Below are 17,591 nucleotides of genomic sequence, written 5' to 3' on the forward strand. Positions count from 1 at the left end.
CATCAAACATGAACCTTACAGTTCTAGAGGTCAGGCGTTCACAATGGACCCCATGGGGCTAAAATCAGCATGTGGGCAGGCTCTGTTCTTTCTGGACACATGGGGAGATTCTGTTCATTGGCTTTTCCAGCTTCTAGAGACCACCAGCGTTCCTAGGTTTGTAGCTGCATCATTCCCATCTCCTGTTCCCATGGCACATTCTCTGATTATAACCTTCCTACCTCCCTCTTGTAAAGACCCTGTGATTATATCAGACCACCCACATAATCCAGAATAATGTCCCTATCTCAAAATCCTTCACTTAATCACATCTGCAAATTCCCTTTTCCCATGTAAGTTTGCCTATTCAGAAGTTTCAGAGGTTAAGTCATAGACGCTTGATGGGGGGTGGGGGAAGCAATCACGATTTTGTACTTATTTCCATTCATTTTCACTTTGAAGAGCTAGGCTGATCATTTGAACCAAATTACAAAGAAACACCCATCTTTAGTTGTCACAGGGTTGTAATCAAGATTTACAAAAACAAAAACAAAAACAAAAAAACTCTGCCTTAATGTACTAGTTCATGTGCATTTAGATTATGTTTGAAGGGATGAAATTCTCTATGGGCTAAGAACTTCTTACCCTGAGGCTAAACTCGCCAGGAAGGGGAAGAAAGCTTTACAAACAGGAAAAAGACTAAACAACATGCATTTTTTTCTTTTAAGTTAGCAGTTTTATCTTTCCTCTTGCCAAACAGTAAGTAGACTATATATATATCACACCCCCCCTCCGCCCCCTCCAGCTTTCCTTTCAGTGAATTAATTTGATTCACCCAGAGAAATCAGGTTCTGGAGGGCATGTGATATTTGAAGACATGAGGTATGTGACAATGCTTTTGCTGCCACATGAGGTGGAAACAAAAATGACTTCCCTTCTGTCTAATATTGTACCAGATGCCAGAAAATCCATGATGAACTGTCACCTGAAATATAACATTCTAGCTTCCACCGCATTGACGTTAAGGTTCATGGTAGGTAGGACCATGAGTTTTGATAACAGACAGACCTAAGTCTCTGCTGGGCAATGACTAGCCTGATGATACTAGGCGAGTTTCTTATTCAAGTCAGTAAGCTGTTTTGTTCCACTTATATTGTGAGAGTGTTTTCTTATGTCATCAAAATTTCTTGCTGATTATTTATTTTAATGCTTGTTCAGTGAGAGTCAGAGCTAATGCACAGAAGGACTACATGGCCTGCTTAATGTCTCAAAGTGACTCAGTGACAGAGCTGAAAGTAAAACTCACATTTCATGCTTGCCAGCCCTGTGTTTTTTCCACTCAACTCCTCTCATCTGAAATTTCAGGCAACTACCCATGTACTCATCTCAGGTCAGACCACAGTCTGCAATCAGCAGTTTAAGAATCACATGAATGGTGTCAAAAAACACAGAAATCTCTAAGTAGATCTGGCAGGATGCAACTTCTTCCCCGTCTCCTTTATCCCTCTACCCCACCACCAACCTCTCAGCTCCCACCTTTACTTCTTGAGGAGATGGGTGTTTAGAAGAACAATAGAGGGCCGGAGCATTTGTTAGCATAACCATCCACCCAGATTTGCCATGAAAGTCAACATAATAAAAGAGGAGGTCGCTTGTCTAGTACACGCGCGTCTCTGAAACAACTAAAGGACCCATGTTTTTCTTGTCTGTGTCCCTTGGGCACCAGGCTCAAGAAGCAGAGCAGGAGAGCAGGATAAAATCAGCAAAGAGATACAGCTCAAACCAAAAATCTCAAACTTTTACTCCACCAGTCTTTCAAGCCCCCTTCAATACTGCCAATTAAGAATCAGTGCAGCCAAAAGACTAACAACACAAAGTCACTGCAGTTAACGCTGTGGTGGCCAAAACACAACGACTTGGTAAGTTTTGCTGATCTTCAGTAAGTTATAGAGCTGCTTTAAGACATAATGCCCCCAAATGTGCAAAGTTGATTTAATAAAAAATTATCTGCCTGTGAATGTTTCTGAAGTACACTTTTTTTTTTCTCAGTTAGGTGTATTTCTTTGTCTCCGATGTCAGATTCGGACCCAGCCATACCTCAAACCAGTTAGAAGACGTTGCTCTCTTGCCGCTGGCACACCTCCCCTTTATGTAGAAGCTTGTATGGATCTTGACCACTCACAGCACAGACACCGAGGACCTGCAAGTACTGACCCCTTGTCCTCCAGTGCACGCTCTTTCACCTCCCGAATCTGAGCCCTGACTGGCGAGAACTCAAGGACTGGCCTGCCTCTAACGCCTTAGCTCAATTTTCTAGATGTGTATCTTTGCAAAAATGGGCCAGCATCTACTTGCCTTGTCATTTTTACTTTCTGTAAACTCTCTGAAGTGTGTGGCCTTACATAGTGTGCACACACAGACACTGCTAAACACTTATCACGAGTCCCTCAATCTACCCCATCCTGCCGTTGTCCAAGTACTAATGTAACAATTTCAAAAAGGTGAAAGAAAAATGCCTAATAGTGTGAAGAATTTAAGGAACTCACACTCTGTTCTTTATTTGACTTCCCTCTCTGCCCTCAGAGCACAGTGATCACAGATGCCACGCTAACGATTTGCCTGAGGGACACCATTATTCAGTGGCTGCAAAAACTGGCAGCTCTGCGGGCCATGTCCTCTTTCCCTGTTCTCCAGCTCATTTCTCCTCAACCTTCGTAGGCCCGAGTTCTGAGGACAGCTCATCTGAAATCCTGGATCCCCTTCCATGCACAATCACTAAATGTGCTAGTGAGTAACTTGAAAGAGCCCCACAAAATGACTAGATCTACTTTTACATTCTACTGTATCATTGATGTTCACCTTGAAACTTTTCACTTTCAAAGTACAGTTGATGTTATGTCACCTCCATAATTCTCCTTTAAAAGTTAGATAAAACATATACTAGATGAGAGGTAATCATTATTTTTCAAAATAATTTCACAGAATGGGCAAAGAGAACAATTTAGAAATAGGTGTTTGAAAGCAAAATATGTGCAATATCAAATAAAAAGCAAAACCAGGGCAGAGAAATTGGTAACCACATATTATTTTACCAAAAATCAATGTTAGACCTCAGTGGTCACATCCACAGTAGATAATCAAGGTCAAGCCCTTAGCTTAACACCCAGACTCCGTTCTAAGCACTGTAATAATATGGTCTCATTCAATCCATGAAGTAAATATCTTTGTTATCCCCATTTTACAGTCGAGGAAACTGAAATACAGCCCCATGCGTGCATAAAGTAAATATCCTTGTTATCGCTATTTTACAGTGAGAGGTTAAGTAAATTGTCCAATTGCATCACTAATTAAGTGATGGAGACAGGATTCAAGCCCAAGAAATCTCACTCCAAAATCTGTTTCTTAGTTATATGGCTAATTGCTTTACTGGGTTTTATTTTTATTCTGTCTTGTCTCCAATGCATCTTCCACATTTCTGACCCTTCCTAAATCTAGTCATCTACTCATTCACGCTTTCTTCCAGCTGGGCACTCTTACAACCTCCTAGTTTGTCTGTTTGGAAGAGAGAGAGAGGCAGAGAGAAAGAGAAACTGCACTTCTCTAATTACATTTTCCATAAGAGCATTCTCTGCTGCCCCCTGGAGATAATTCGGTGAAGCCAAAGTTAATGTTTTCATAAATTCATTTAGCAAATTCAGTGACAGCTGCCCTTTGAGAATTTGATCACAAAGCAGGCTGACATGCTAAACATTGAACATTTATTGATGTCTTTTGGAGACTAGTTACACAAAGCAAATGGCTACCTGATGGATAGTATATATATCATAACCTGAAGAAATATTACTGAAAAGAAGAATCATGATTCTTCTGAAATCTCAAGATGGCTTAATAAAAATAGTAAAGAGCTAAGTGGGTGGATGGATGGATGGGTGGATGGATGGATGGGTAGGTGGATAAATGGATGGATTAATGAATGTAAGATAGATTCAAGGACTCATTTCAGAGAAATCTGAAGTCGATTGTCATAGGTTGGGTACGCTGGGAAGCAAACCCTGAAACAGAGGCTAGTGTGAAGAATGGTTATTAAGGAGTAATTTGGATTATCTCTTATAGAACTGAAGAGACAGAAACTGGTGTGGGCAGAGGGAGGCATCAAACTCTAAGGTAAACCCACAACAGGCTCAGCTAACCCCGTGGGGAAATCTGGAGTTTGAGCCCTTTGGAGATGCCCTCTGTTGAGCTAAAATGCCATATCTTAATACTCCTAAATCTATCAGTCATTACATATAGCTCGTGGAAGGAGCATGACCTTGGCTGAGGCAATCCATAAGTCATTCTAAACTGCCAACAACATTGGAACAATAAAGTCCCTCATTGAAGGGTCAGGTGGTACCTCACAGCATCTGCTATGTGGATAAACACTGGAAAATTAGCTACTCTAATTCCTGTCTCAAGTACAGTGGTATCCCAGTCAACCAATTATATTTCATCCCCAAGAAACCAAATTAATGAATAGAAATTTTGTTGAAAACTTAACCTTGGAGCTCTGCATTAAGGTGCATGAGAAACTGGAGACCCCTGCTGCTACTCCCGTGTCCATCCCCCTCCTGGGGCCCATCCACACTACACCCTCTTCCCACATCCCCTTACCCCCCACCCCAAAGAGAAACTGACATGGGGAGGGCAGCAGTGCTGGCAAGAGAAGAACACTTTTCCCATGGCGTTAGAAAGGAGAAGGACATCTAGGAGTCCCACCACCCATTTCCTCTGCCTCCAAACTTATGACCAGCCTCTCAGTCAGTATTTGAGCCTCCTCATTACCCTTCCAGACCACCCCAACCCCGCCTGTGAATCTTTGGTGGTGATTTTGGCAACTTCAGTAATAAATGGAAATTCTCTCCTCCCCTCCTCCCACACACGCTACTTTAGAGGCAGTTCTGTTATTTTCATCTATGAGTGACACCTGGAAAGGGGAAGTCAACAAAAATACAGAAATGAACTGAAACTGATGAAAAGCCAAGTCATATACCTTGGCTAAAAATTAACACACAGTCAGAGTATTCTGAAAAGAGACAGGTTATCATCTGATCTCCCAAATGCCCTAATTACTAAAGTCAACAAAGAAATTTTAAAAATAGCCAAATGGAATCACGGTAAATGTCTCAGGAAGCATCAAATTAACAAAATGGTTTTTGCATAACTTTCTAGTAAAAGAATATGAAACGTTAAAGTTGTCGGTTATAGAAGCTGTCTGTAATTTCATTCAATTCTCAGGGGACATTTTTGAGGGAATGACAAATGTTCTGTTGAATCAATGGTTTCATTACATCAGTGGCCTAAAATTTTTATTCCCAAAATACATATTTAATCATGCTATCTTTTTAAGGCGATGTATGTTTTAATAAAAAACTGGAAATTAATATATATATAATATATACTTCTAAAATGTCTTTGATTCTTTTGTCATTTTTATAATTTCTAGAGTTCCACAACTTTTGTCATTTTAAACATAAAAAAGAATATTTTAAAGTATCTGATAATTCCTATTTTTAAAGTGGCTGTGGGTAAATCTTTATTATCTATTGTTTCTATTGGTTTTCTCTGTGAAGTCTGGTTTTCTCATACCGGGCATCATGTTTTGTTTTTCAAATTATAGAAATAATTTGAGGACTTTATGGTTTTATCTGTCCTGAGAAGATTTTCACTTACTTCTGCCCAGAATCTGTAAATTTTAGCAATCTGGGATCATCTTAATCCAATTTTAAGGACAGATTTCCTAGGCCACCAGGTTGCAGTCCATGTGAAGAATAGTTTTATTTTCTCATCTCTCTTCCTACCTCTGTCCGCCCTGAGAAATTGTAAGAACACCCCTTCACTGCTCTTCTAGATGAACAAATACCCCCAGGGTTAAAGAAGTTTCAAGAGCCAACTTCACCAATCTGTATCTCTTTATTCTTCTGGATCTTGGCCAATTAATTCTTCATTACTTTAAAAGTTCTCTAATATCTTCTAGCAGATGCTGCTGCTGCTGCTGATGATGATGATGATGATGATTTCTAGCTTTTTTCCTTGTCTTCAGTGGGGGAGTTGGTCAAAATTTCCCATTCTTTGATTCTTTACTTTTCCTCACCTCTCACAGTCCATCAACAAGTCATTTGGTTCCTCCTTTAAAATACTTTTAACCTTAATCACTTCATTCATCTCCACTGTTCTGGATTAGGAAAAAAGTTATGATTTCAAAAGCATGGTTTTAAAATAAATCATGATGTCATTTAACTTGTGGGTGGCAGCAGAATATAAAAAGATACTAGAAGCTGAAGAAACTTTGCATTTGGCAACTGCTCCATTTTCTAACAACTTTCGTCCATCTGTTCTATTAAAATCCTTGTTTCTTTTGGTCACTTGTAACACTGATTATGTTCACGAAACATAAATATACTCAGATATTTATATATATACTCAGACATGTATACTCAGATATTCCATACATTGAATTTAAGAATTTTAAAAGTCAGAAGTCCTATATTAATATATTTTTCCTTGAGGTAGTTTATGCTTCATTAATATCTATTTAAATTAACACATTTTTCAGACCATAAGACGCGCCTAGGTTTCAGAGGAAAATAGAAAAACAAATTGAAGCAAAAAATGTGGTAAAATATTTAATAACATAAATAACATAATATTTCACCAATGTAAATGTAGGCTACATTCAGACTATAAGATGCATCCCCCATTTTCCTCCCAAATTTGGGGAGGGGAAGTACATCCTATAATCTGAAAAGTATGGTATCTTTCTCTGACTGCTTTTTTATTAGTGATCTTTCTTCCTTGTGTGCTTTAATTCTCCTTACTTATTTAATATGCTGCTAATTATTTTTGGAGTGGTTTAATATGATTTGAAAGTGAGTCTAGGGAAATTTTTTAAAGAATACTGTTATGAATCAAAAACTATACTTAAAAAAATACCGTTATGATTATTTCACCTTTGGAAAAGAAAAAAAATTATGAGACTGTTGAAAATGTTTAAATGATCAATGCTCTCAATCGAGAAAAGGAAGTAGATATGATCTTTTTGTTATTTAGTGTTTCTATATTTTACTTGGCTGAACATGGTAAAGCAATTAAACCTGTAGGAAGTGGTATCCTGCTTCTAACAAATTTGTCCTAAAAATGGAAAAACATAAGTGAATTTCTGCTGGTGATACAGCAACCTTGGGGAGAATAAACCAGGAATGAGCTTGCACCACAAGCTGATCTAGAAACCCTACTTCTCCTAAAGGAGAACCCCAGAGCCAGTGGCAGTGGGAATACAAGGAGCCATGCCTCCATCTTCAAAAGTAAATCACTCTCACTACCGCAGGACACCTGCATCCTGAGGCCTTCAGGACACCCCAACCATTAGAATGTCATGGGAGATACTTCTGGAAGAAGGGATGTGGGCAGCGGCATGGAGAGTAGGACCCTTTTGTCTTTGTCCATTGGACATGTATTAAATAATCTCTCTTTTAAAATGATGTTTTATGACTCCTTAAATTTGGTTTGCTTGATACAAGAGGATCAGAAAAATAGGGAAATAAATTATTACTACTGCTAAAAGAATTACGTTCTTTCAGGAATGTATCATCAGGTATTTAATTTAATATTTGTCTTAGGTCCATTTGGAAGCAAATAACAACAACCTAACTCCTTGGCCCCTGGGTTATCAGTATTAATGAATAAGGGCCAATGCCCAGATTGGAACTAGTGTTTTAGAAGAGACATAATGAAATACTTCCTGAGCATTTTTTTTGCTTTATTTACAGTTTTATTCCATTGTTATACTTCCAAAAGATTTCCCTTTATTCAAGTACAAATATTAGGTAACATAATTATGCTTTATATACACCAATTTTTATCTCTATTAAATAGGATTATTTAAACAAATGACTTTAAAAGGCCATCAAAATAATGCTTCTACAAGGCAAAGAGGTACATGATATAAAATTTTCTTTCTATGAAAAGAAATAAAAGAAATAAAAAATGACTGAGGACCCTGGCCAGGTAGATAGCTCAGTTGCTAAGGATATGCCAAGGTTGCGGGTTCAATCCCTGGTCAGGGCACATGCAAGAATCAACTTATGAATACATAAATAAGTGGAACAACAAGTCAATGTTTCTCTCTCTCTCTCCCTCTCTCTCTCTCTCTCTCTCTCTCCCCGCCTTCCCTCCCCTCTCTCTCTCTCTAAAAATCAAGAAAAATATTTTAAATGACTGAGGGATCAAAATGTATTTGCAAATAATTATTATAAAAGTTAACACCTTCTTAGCAAGAACAATTAAATGGTAGCACAAAATAATATTTTTAAAAAGTGAAAATATTCTTTCAAGGGCTCTAATTTCCGCCTGCCTTCCCATTCCCATGATTCATTTGTGGTAGCCACAATAATGTCCTCCCCAAAGATATACACATCCTAATCCTTAGAACAATGAATATGATACTTTATATGGCAAAAGGGACTTGACAAATATGATTAAGTCAATGAGCTTGAAATCAGGTTATCTAGGTGGGCCCATTATAATCACAAATGTCCTTGTAAAGGAAAGAAGGAAAAAGAAGAGTCAGAGTCAGAGTCAGAGAGAGTGGAAAGATGCTACACCTCTAGCTTTGAAGAAAGAAGAAGGAGCCATTAACCAAGGAATGTAGGCTGCCTCTAGAAGCTGGAAAAGGCCAGGAAGTTTCTTCTCTTGAGGTTCCAGAAGCTGGGGAAAATAGATTTAGCCCAGTTAAATCTACTTTGGACTTCTGACCTCCAGAACTATGAGACAGTAAATTTGTGTTGTTATAAAGCCACTAAGCTTGTGGTACTCTGTTACAACAGCACTTGGAAATTAATACATCATTTAACCATTGCTGTACTTGTAGATGCACAAAGACAACTCTGTAAATGTTGTCTCCCACAATACGTACAAAGGCCTGCTATGATATTCTTTCATTATTCTTCCACCTTAGTCCTAATATGTGAGGAGCCCCGGTAAGAGTGTAGTTGGAATATGTCTAAATATTTTAAAGTTAACAAGATAACAAACAGTTAGGTAAAATGTGTTCTATCCTCCTACCTTAACAAATATGATTTCAACACAAAAAAATTAATGTAAACCTATGGTTTGTATAAGAACAAATATTGGCAAAATATCAAAGGTAGACAAATTTAATTACTATTACATAAGTGTGGGTGTTCTCCAGACGGTCCACCTGTGTTTGGAAGTCATATGTAATTCATAAGTCATTGTATAAGTATGCCGTCGATCCTTTTCTTTCCCCCCCCCCTCAGTGAATTGACTAATCACATATTTTGCCTAGCCGTTTTTTCTTTTGAGTTAGCTGTACTTTTTGGTATATACTAAAGTTCCTTATACTCTGGATATTTATCTCCTCATCTGCCTCTTGATGACAATAAATAATTTATAGGAAGTTAAAAAGCTAAAATAAAATATTTTTATTTTAAATTTTGCCAGAATGATAACAGACAGAGCTCTCTGATGGATTTGAAACTTGCCCCTTCACTGTCTTATTTGGTTTTGGTTTTTGCCAATATAAGAATCATCATTTTATTCAATATTTGTTAGTTTAAACTATTTACACTTGTTGTACTGTTGTGATAGTAGGTCTCATTTCAGCCATCTTGTTTCCAGTTACCTATTTACCATACTTTTTAAGGTTGTTTAATTATTCATGTCTAATATTCCCATTAGAAGAATTCAGGAACTTCTGGTCAAGATGGCAGCATAGGTAACTGCAGCACTCACGTCCTTCCACAGCCACATCAAAATTACAACCCAACTACAGAACAACCATCACTCAGAACCACCTGGAACCTGGCTTAATGGAAGTCTTACAACTAGGGAATTAAAGAAGAAGTCTCAGGCAGACTGGTAGGAGGAGCAGAGATGCAGAACGAGCTGTTCCCACACCTACATGTGGTGGGTAAAAATTGGGAGGAATACCTTGGCAGGAAAGGCCCCCCTGAGGAGCAAGGGGTCCCAGTCTCAAACCAGGTCCACCAGCCAAGGGTTCCAGTGCCAGGAAGAAAAGTCCCCATAACTTCTGGCTGTGAAAACCATGGGGGATTGAGGCTGAAGGAGACGGAGAGTTTCTGAAGTCCAGGCAATTCCTCTTAAAAGGCCTGTGCACAAACTTACTCGAATTTACTCCCCCTGAGTTCCAGCACTGGGTCAGCAGCTCAAAAGGCACCAGGGACATATGGGGAGGAAATGAACTGTCTTGCATAAGGGTGAGAGTTTGGGGGGCAGCTTTATCCTAGACAAAAGTGCTGGCAAAGGCCATGTTTCCTTTGATGAGCAGCCCCCACCCAACAGAGCCAGTGGGCAAATGAAATATCTGAGACTCCATCAAGTTGGTTCACACTGTTTGCCCTCCTCTGGCGATTCCATGAGGCCCAGACCCCAACTTAGGGCCCCACCTGAGCTGTTTCCAATGGTTTTTTCATACAAATGACATGTCTTGGTTCCTACTTCAGATTTTCTTAAAATCTCTGAAACAAGCAGCACCTGGTCTCACTGCGCCTCATACCTCTCACTAAGTGGCCCCAGGCCCAGAACTAACAACAGCTGGCCTTGGATCACAGCTTGGCCTTGTCTGGTCACCTCCAAGCCCAGCACAAGTAGCAGCCATATACAGATTGCTTTGTAGCTCATGATGGGTGGCCCCAGGAAGAACACAGGTGGCAGCTCACCTTGGCCTGCACCTCCCAGAAGGCCCCAGAGCCAGCACACCCAGTGGACAGCTTCAGGCCACATCAAAGCACCAACACCCAGCCACCTTCACAAATGGCACACCCAAGAGACAGACTCAGCAGGCACCAAAGCCCCTGCACAGCAGATCCTCCATAGTGTTCAGGGGTTGGTGGTCTCAGTCGGTCTTTGCAGCTGATGGGTCTGGGGGTAAATCCCTCCCATTGACATGCCAATAGCAATCAAGGCTCAACCACAAAAGGAGACTATACACAGCCCACACAGGGGGGACATCTCAAGTGCCCAGCTTAGACGATCCAGCAGGCTGTGCCACTGGACTCTACAGAACACCTACTACATTAGGCCACTCTATCAAGTCTAGGAGATATAGCAGCTCTAAATAATACATAGAAACAAACACAGGGAGGCTGCCAAAGCGAGGAGACAAAGAAACATGACCCAAATAAAAGAACAGAATAACACTTCAGAAAGAGAACTGAACAAAATGGAGATGAGCAATCTACTAGATGCAGAGTTCAAAACACTGCTTATAAGGATGCTCAATGAACTTATTGAGAACTTCAACAGCATAAAAAAGGACCAGTCAGAAGCAAAGGATACACTAACTGAAATGAAGAACAATTTACAGGGAATCAACGGTATAGTACATGAAGCTGAGAATCAAAGCAGCAATTTGGAATATAAGGGAGCAAAAAGCATCCAAAAGAACAACAAAAAGAAAAGAAATCCAAAAAAATGAGGATAGGATAAGGATCCTCTGAGACAACTTCAAGCATACCACCACCCACAACATGAGTGTACCAGGAGGAGAAGAGAAAGAGCAAGAATTTGAAAATGTATTTTTTAAAAAATGATGGAAAACTTCTATAACCTTGTGAAGAAAGTAGACATACAAGTCTGGAAGTGAAGAGAATCACAGATAAGATGAACCCAGAGAGGCACACCAAGACATATCATAATTAAAATGCCGAAGATTAAAGATAAAGAGACAATCATAAAAGCAGCAAGAGAAAAGTGGTTAGGTAGTTAATTACCTGCAAGGAAGCTTCCATTAGACTGCCAGCTTATTTCTCAACAGAAACTTTGCAGGCTAGAAGGGATTGGCAAAAAATATTCAAAATCATGAAAAACAAGAACCTATAACAAAAATTATTCTACCCAACAAAGCTATCATTTAGAATCAGAGGACAGATAAAGAGCTTCTCAGACAAGAAAAGCCAAAGGAGTTTATCACCACCAAACCAGTATTTCATAAAATGTTAAAGGGTTGGTCTCCTTTAAGAAGAAAAAAAAAGATAAAAATTATGAACAATAAATTGGCAATAAATGCTTATCTTTCAATAGTTGAATCTAAAAAACAATAAAAATAAACGAACAAGCAAAACAGAAACAGACTCATAGCTACAGAGAACATTTTGATGGTTACCAGATGGGAGGAGGGTTTGGGGGATGGGTGAAAAAGAGGAACAGATTAAGAAGTACAAATTGGTAGTTAGAGAATAGTCATGAGGATGTCAGGTACAGCATAGGGAATAAAGTCAATAATACTCTAATGACTATGTATGGTGTCAGAAAATTAGTAATGTCTAATCACTGGGGTATGGACCTGAAACTAATATAATAATGTATGTCACCTATAATTGAAAAATTTAAAAATGACTTAAAATAAAAAAAGAATTCAATTTTTTGCATGTACTTGTTCTAGTTTTTTTCTTTTGTATAATTTTAAAACAATTAAAATGTCCAAATAGGAATAATTTTCTGCTTTCTGCTTTTGTAACTGTCCTATATTTCAGCTGCAGAATTAAAATTCAGCAAGAAGACTTTCCTTAAAAAATATAGGCAATGGGGTAATATAATCAAACATAAGTAATATATTGGCAAATTCTCAGCTTATAATCAATGGGTATTTTGATTACTATATTTATCTTTATAAATACTGTACAAAGGTTGCTAGCAATTATTATAACCTTTTTTCATCTCTTGGAGACTGGCTCTAAATATTATTGGTAAAGGCTTTTGCAAACTTCCTGCAAAGCTCCTATTGTATCACTAGAACTTTTCAAAGGTTTTACAGAGTTTTCTTCCTCCAGATCTATATAAGGTCCATTCCCTTGCCCTCCTCACCCCACCCCAACACACCCCACCCCACCCCATCCCTGGTTTTCTTTGTACAGAATTAATCCCCCCAAAAGAAGTCCAGGATCTGTCATGAAAGTTTCCTTGTGGGTATCTCAGCTTCTGAGTGAGTGTTTTGGAGGCAAGAATGACAACAGGTGTTAAACTAGTCAGGTGAGACCAGACCTTGGCTCAGCAACCTCTGGCTAGGAAAGAATTTAGAGCCAAGACTCAAACTAAAAGAGAAAATTTATTTAGAAAATTGCAGAGGTAGAAGACATGAGTGGTAGAAGAAGTGGGCTCAGGAAACAAGTTACAGGGGCAAAAGAAAGGCCCTTGCAGTTTAGGAAACCAAAGGGTAAAGGATACACTCCTGGAGGGAAGGTGGAGGAGAACGCGAGAGGTGAGGGTATATTCCCCAAATGGAGAGAGGGCTGGGTCCTCCATCCTAAGGGCTTTTAAGGGTGGGGATTCCAGGGGAGGTCTCAGGGGAGGATCTCAATAGAATATTCATTAGCTTTACAGGTGTATTCCCTCAGGGTTGTGGTTTCCACTGACTGGTCACCCCAGGGCAGGGGGTCATTAGTCAGTGCAGCTGTTCCTGAGGCAGCCCTGGCATCCCCCATCTGGTTTTGCTGCTTTTCTGGGTCTGGAGCTAAAACACACCTGAGGCCTAGATATATTTGATGCTGGGGCAGAACCTTATTTTCCTGGGGGCTTAATGTTTAACCACTACTGTCCATCCCCTTGTTTGTTCCATCTAAAGGAGTCTAACCCTCATGACTAACAACATGCCAGAAAAGGAAAGGTCGGGGTGGGGCCCAACCACATGACCAGCAATATGAAAGGTCAGGGTGTCTAAACCGCATGACCAGCAATATTCTGGGGGAGAAAAGGTCACCCCGGGGACTGAGTCCTTGTCTTCCCAATGCTGCCCATTGCTAGGCCCCTGGGCTTTCCACCTTCTCTCCCTGGCCTGTCGTCCTTGCTCTGCTCATGTCTGTATAACTGTGTTCAGTTTTGCAGACAGATGTCATTTTTTGTGGATGATGAGTTTCTTGTTTGTTTTGGGTACACCTGATTTTTCTGCATGTTGTTACTTTTCTCCTCCCATTTCCTTCTGTTGTTCTTTGAAAATTCCCTCCAGTTCACTTTCTGGCCCTCACGTGTGCCAGAGGGACAGTGTGCTGTTAATGGCCTTGTGGGGCATCAGCTGCTCTGGGAGTGCTGGGACGCGTGAAGTCGGCTGGGGGCTGCCAGCTCACGCACCCCCACGCTGGGGAAGTACATGATGATCCCGCCGGTGGTCCCCAGTTGGGGAGTACACAGTGGAGTGGGAGGAAGAGGTAACCACAGGGGGTCTGGAGCGGGCCTCAGACTTGACCACCAAGCCGCCAGAGCCAAGTGCCATGGCCAGGGTTCCCTGGTGCAAGTGGGACATGCTGTACCTGGGCCAGCCCTTCTTGTGGGTCTGTGAGCAGGTTGTGGAGTTGTACTGCAGGGTGCTCAGGTGGCAGTGGAAGGGGTGCAGAGCATGGGTCCCCTGAAAATAAGGAACAACCCCCACAATCCAGCCTACAGGCAGCATTGGGAGAAGGGAAGAGGGAAAGTGTGGAGTTTAAGACACACTGCATAGCAAAGGCAAAATAATAGCTGTGCTTCCTGAAGGGAAGAGGGCTGCTGCCTGGGACAAATTGTGCAGTGACAGTGAGAACTGCTGTGACTCATGACATAGGGGCAGGGGGGAGCAGATGCGCTCCCCAGGTTCCCATGTGTCGCTGGGAACTGTTACCCTGAAGAAAGATGGCAGCCAAAAGAGGGTCAAAGACACGGGGAACCGACATAAATGGTGGACACTAACGCAGTAAAAGGAAGAGCCGGATATTAGATCACGCAGGAAGTTCTGAGCCGAGCATCTAAATTAGAGAGGGCTGCCATGAGGTCGGTCCGTCTGTGGGTCTGCCCATGAATGAGCCAGCCTCGAGGTCTGCAGAGAGGTCAGCCACGAGGACTGCAGAGAGGTCAGCCGCGAGGACTGCAGAGAGGTCAGCCGCGAGGTCTGCAGAGAGGTCAGCCGCGAGGTCTGCAGAGAGGTCAGCCGCGAGGTCTGCAGAGAAGGCTGCCACGTGGTGGGGAGGTCTGCCTGGAAAGGACGCGCGCGCGTGGCGGAAATGGCAGTTCTGCAGGGGACCCACTTGGCCACCCAGACTCGTGAGAGAAGCCGGGAGCTGAACCGTGACCCGGAATGTTGAGCTGCAGACTTGTACTTTTCTGAAACTCGGTCCCTCTGAGTGGGGTGCTCTGAAACTGGCCTGGTTTGGCAGAGGGAGGCAGGGCTATTGGTTTGGGGGTGTTTTTAAAGGGAGCAGGACTTAATGGCGGAGATCTGCCATTATTCCAAATCTGTATAATCTTTAAATAAACAACCCCTTTCCTTTTTCACCTAACTCTTGCCTTGGAAGTCACACCACTTGGCGTCGTGCAGTCAAACGCCAGGGCTGTTCCGGAGCGCCGTCGGCTGGTTCTGCAACAGCGGGGTGCAGGGGCTGACCGGCCGGATCTGTGCGCCCCGAGGCCCCGGGGCTGGGCAGCGCAGCGGGTCCCGCCTCGCGCGGTGGCTGCCGTTACCGTGTGCGGTTCCACGCGCTACTGCGCCAGCCCCTCGGTCGGTGCCCAGCCCCACCCCGCTCGCCAGGCCGGTGCCCCGTGGGGGGGGGGGGCTGGGGCGCAGCAGGTGCCCCAGGCAGCCTGTGCTCATCCTTCTTCGTGAGCATCTCGGTTTTCTGCGGGCGCTGGTATTTGTCATCTGGTGGCGCCTTCTACGCACCGCTCGCAGCCCCAGACCACTTCCCACTCGGAGCGCAGGCCATTGCCGATCCCCGAGGTGCGGAGCTCTCAGGCTTCCCTCGCGGCCCTCGCACCCACACCGTGAAGGCCTTCAAGGGCCACTGAACAAGGTGCGGGCTGTTCTGGCGGCCGCCACCGCCCGGTAGTTGGCGGCGGCCCCGGGCGGGCGCTGCGAGGCCTGGCGGCGCGGGCCCGCGACCCTCAGCCCAGCGGGGTGCTCGGCCGCGGCGGGGGCGCGGGGCCCGCGGGGAGAATCAGGCGGTGAGTCACTGGAGGGACGAGCAGACGGACACGCTGAAAGGAGCGTCGGAGAAAAGCGCGACCTCCACTCTGGCCGATCCTTGACCGCCTATGACTTTTCGGGCTCAAGCCTGAGGCTCAAACTTCTCCCCCTTCCTCTCTCTCCACCTCTTTCTCTCGGTCCCAGCCTGACGGAGGCAGCAAACTACTGTCCCGCACGGCAAACACCCTCTCCTCCGCCTTGACGACTCCTGAGACTTTTTAAACAAGTCAGTAGATAACCGTCTCTGTGCTATTCTTATACTTAAATGATTATACTTAAATCGAATTCCAGGTTGGAATAACGTTCCCTGAGCTTTCTGAAGAGATCTCTCCATTACCTTCTCGTGTTTGCCGTTCTCGAAAAGTTCAAGGCCATTCCTATTTTTTTAATCAAGAAGAGCAGACTTTATTTTAACGTGAGTTCTATTTTTTTGTGAGTCAGCAACAAGTGTTCAGATACAGGGAAAACATGAATACATAGTAACAATATTCATCACTATTGAAAATGCGGTTTGGCGGAGAGGATTTTGTTAGAAAAATTTTTTAAGACGTTCTAAAAAGATTTACACAGCTTTAACAAAGATGAAAGATGCAGACTTTTTAAAAACATTACATTCAACAGGACTGTATAAATAAAATACGGTCAGGGGCTGCTCTGCTCATGAATTTAGGAAGAGTGAAACTTACGCCTTAAAGTGCAAGCTTAAGGTTAAGGTTAAGTTTTCTCAGCTTTTTTTTTAATGCAAACGCAGCACTTCCATGGGTCTGGTTTTGAGATGTCAAAATCTCAAACATTAAGAAATGAATCTTAACTTTAGAATAGTACAGTAAATTCAGTAGTTACCATCTGTTTATTTCTACTAACAAAAGAAAAGCTTGACAACTCAGTCCTAGTCTTGGACATACAGAAGGCTATATATTCTGCCATTTTTATACCTTCTTCCAGTAAAAGTCAGCCATTGAAAACAAACACACACAAAAAGGCTGTCTCGTCGCCAGCGGTTCCAGTTAGCAATAGCACTTCCGGTACGGTTGCCTTGGCCTGTCATAAGTGTACTTAATATTTTAAACAAAATTAAGAATCTAATTCAAACATAATTTTGGCATCCATCCTCACTATATTAACCACAGTGTCCACAGCTATGTTTTAAACATAATTGCTCACAAAATCCGTGACAAGTAATGGACTTAGTGGTGATCAGAAACAGTAAATTTACATATTTTTATCATCAGAAAGAAGAAATTGCTTAAAGATAAAATATAACTTAAGACTAACATTTTGAATAACCACAGAAAAGCTCTTTTGCCCAAATACACATGCCACCTGTATCTTTCATTTACAGCAATGAAAATAATTTTTTAGAATTTTTTAAATTATATTTCCATTGAAGTTATTCTATTTACCCCTATACAATTTTCTAAAGAGTAATAAGATAATTATGGAATAAATTTTTAGAAAACAATATTATACATTCTACTGAGACCCATCAAAGTATCAATCCCCTGAGCAGTATTAACAGGCAAGAATGACCCCAGGATGACCAAAACCCACGATCCTTTGTATCCCTGCATCTAGCGCCTATATCCCACCATCATTGGCCTTCTTCATC

Source organism: Desmodus rotundus, chromosome 2 (assembly GCF_022682495.2).
Source record: "Desmodus rotundus isolate HL8 chromosome 2, HLdesRot8A.1, whole genome shotgun sequence".
Lineage (NCBI taxonomy): Eukaryota > Metazoa > Chordata > Mammalia > Chiroptera > Phyllostomidae > Desmodus > Desmodus rotundus.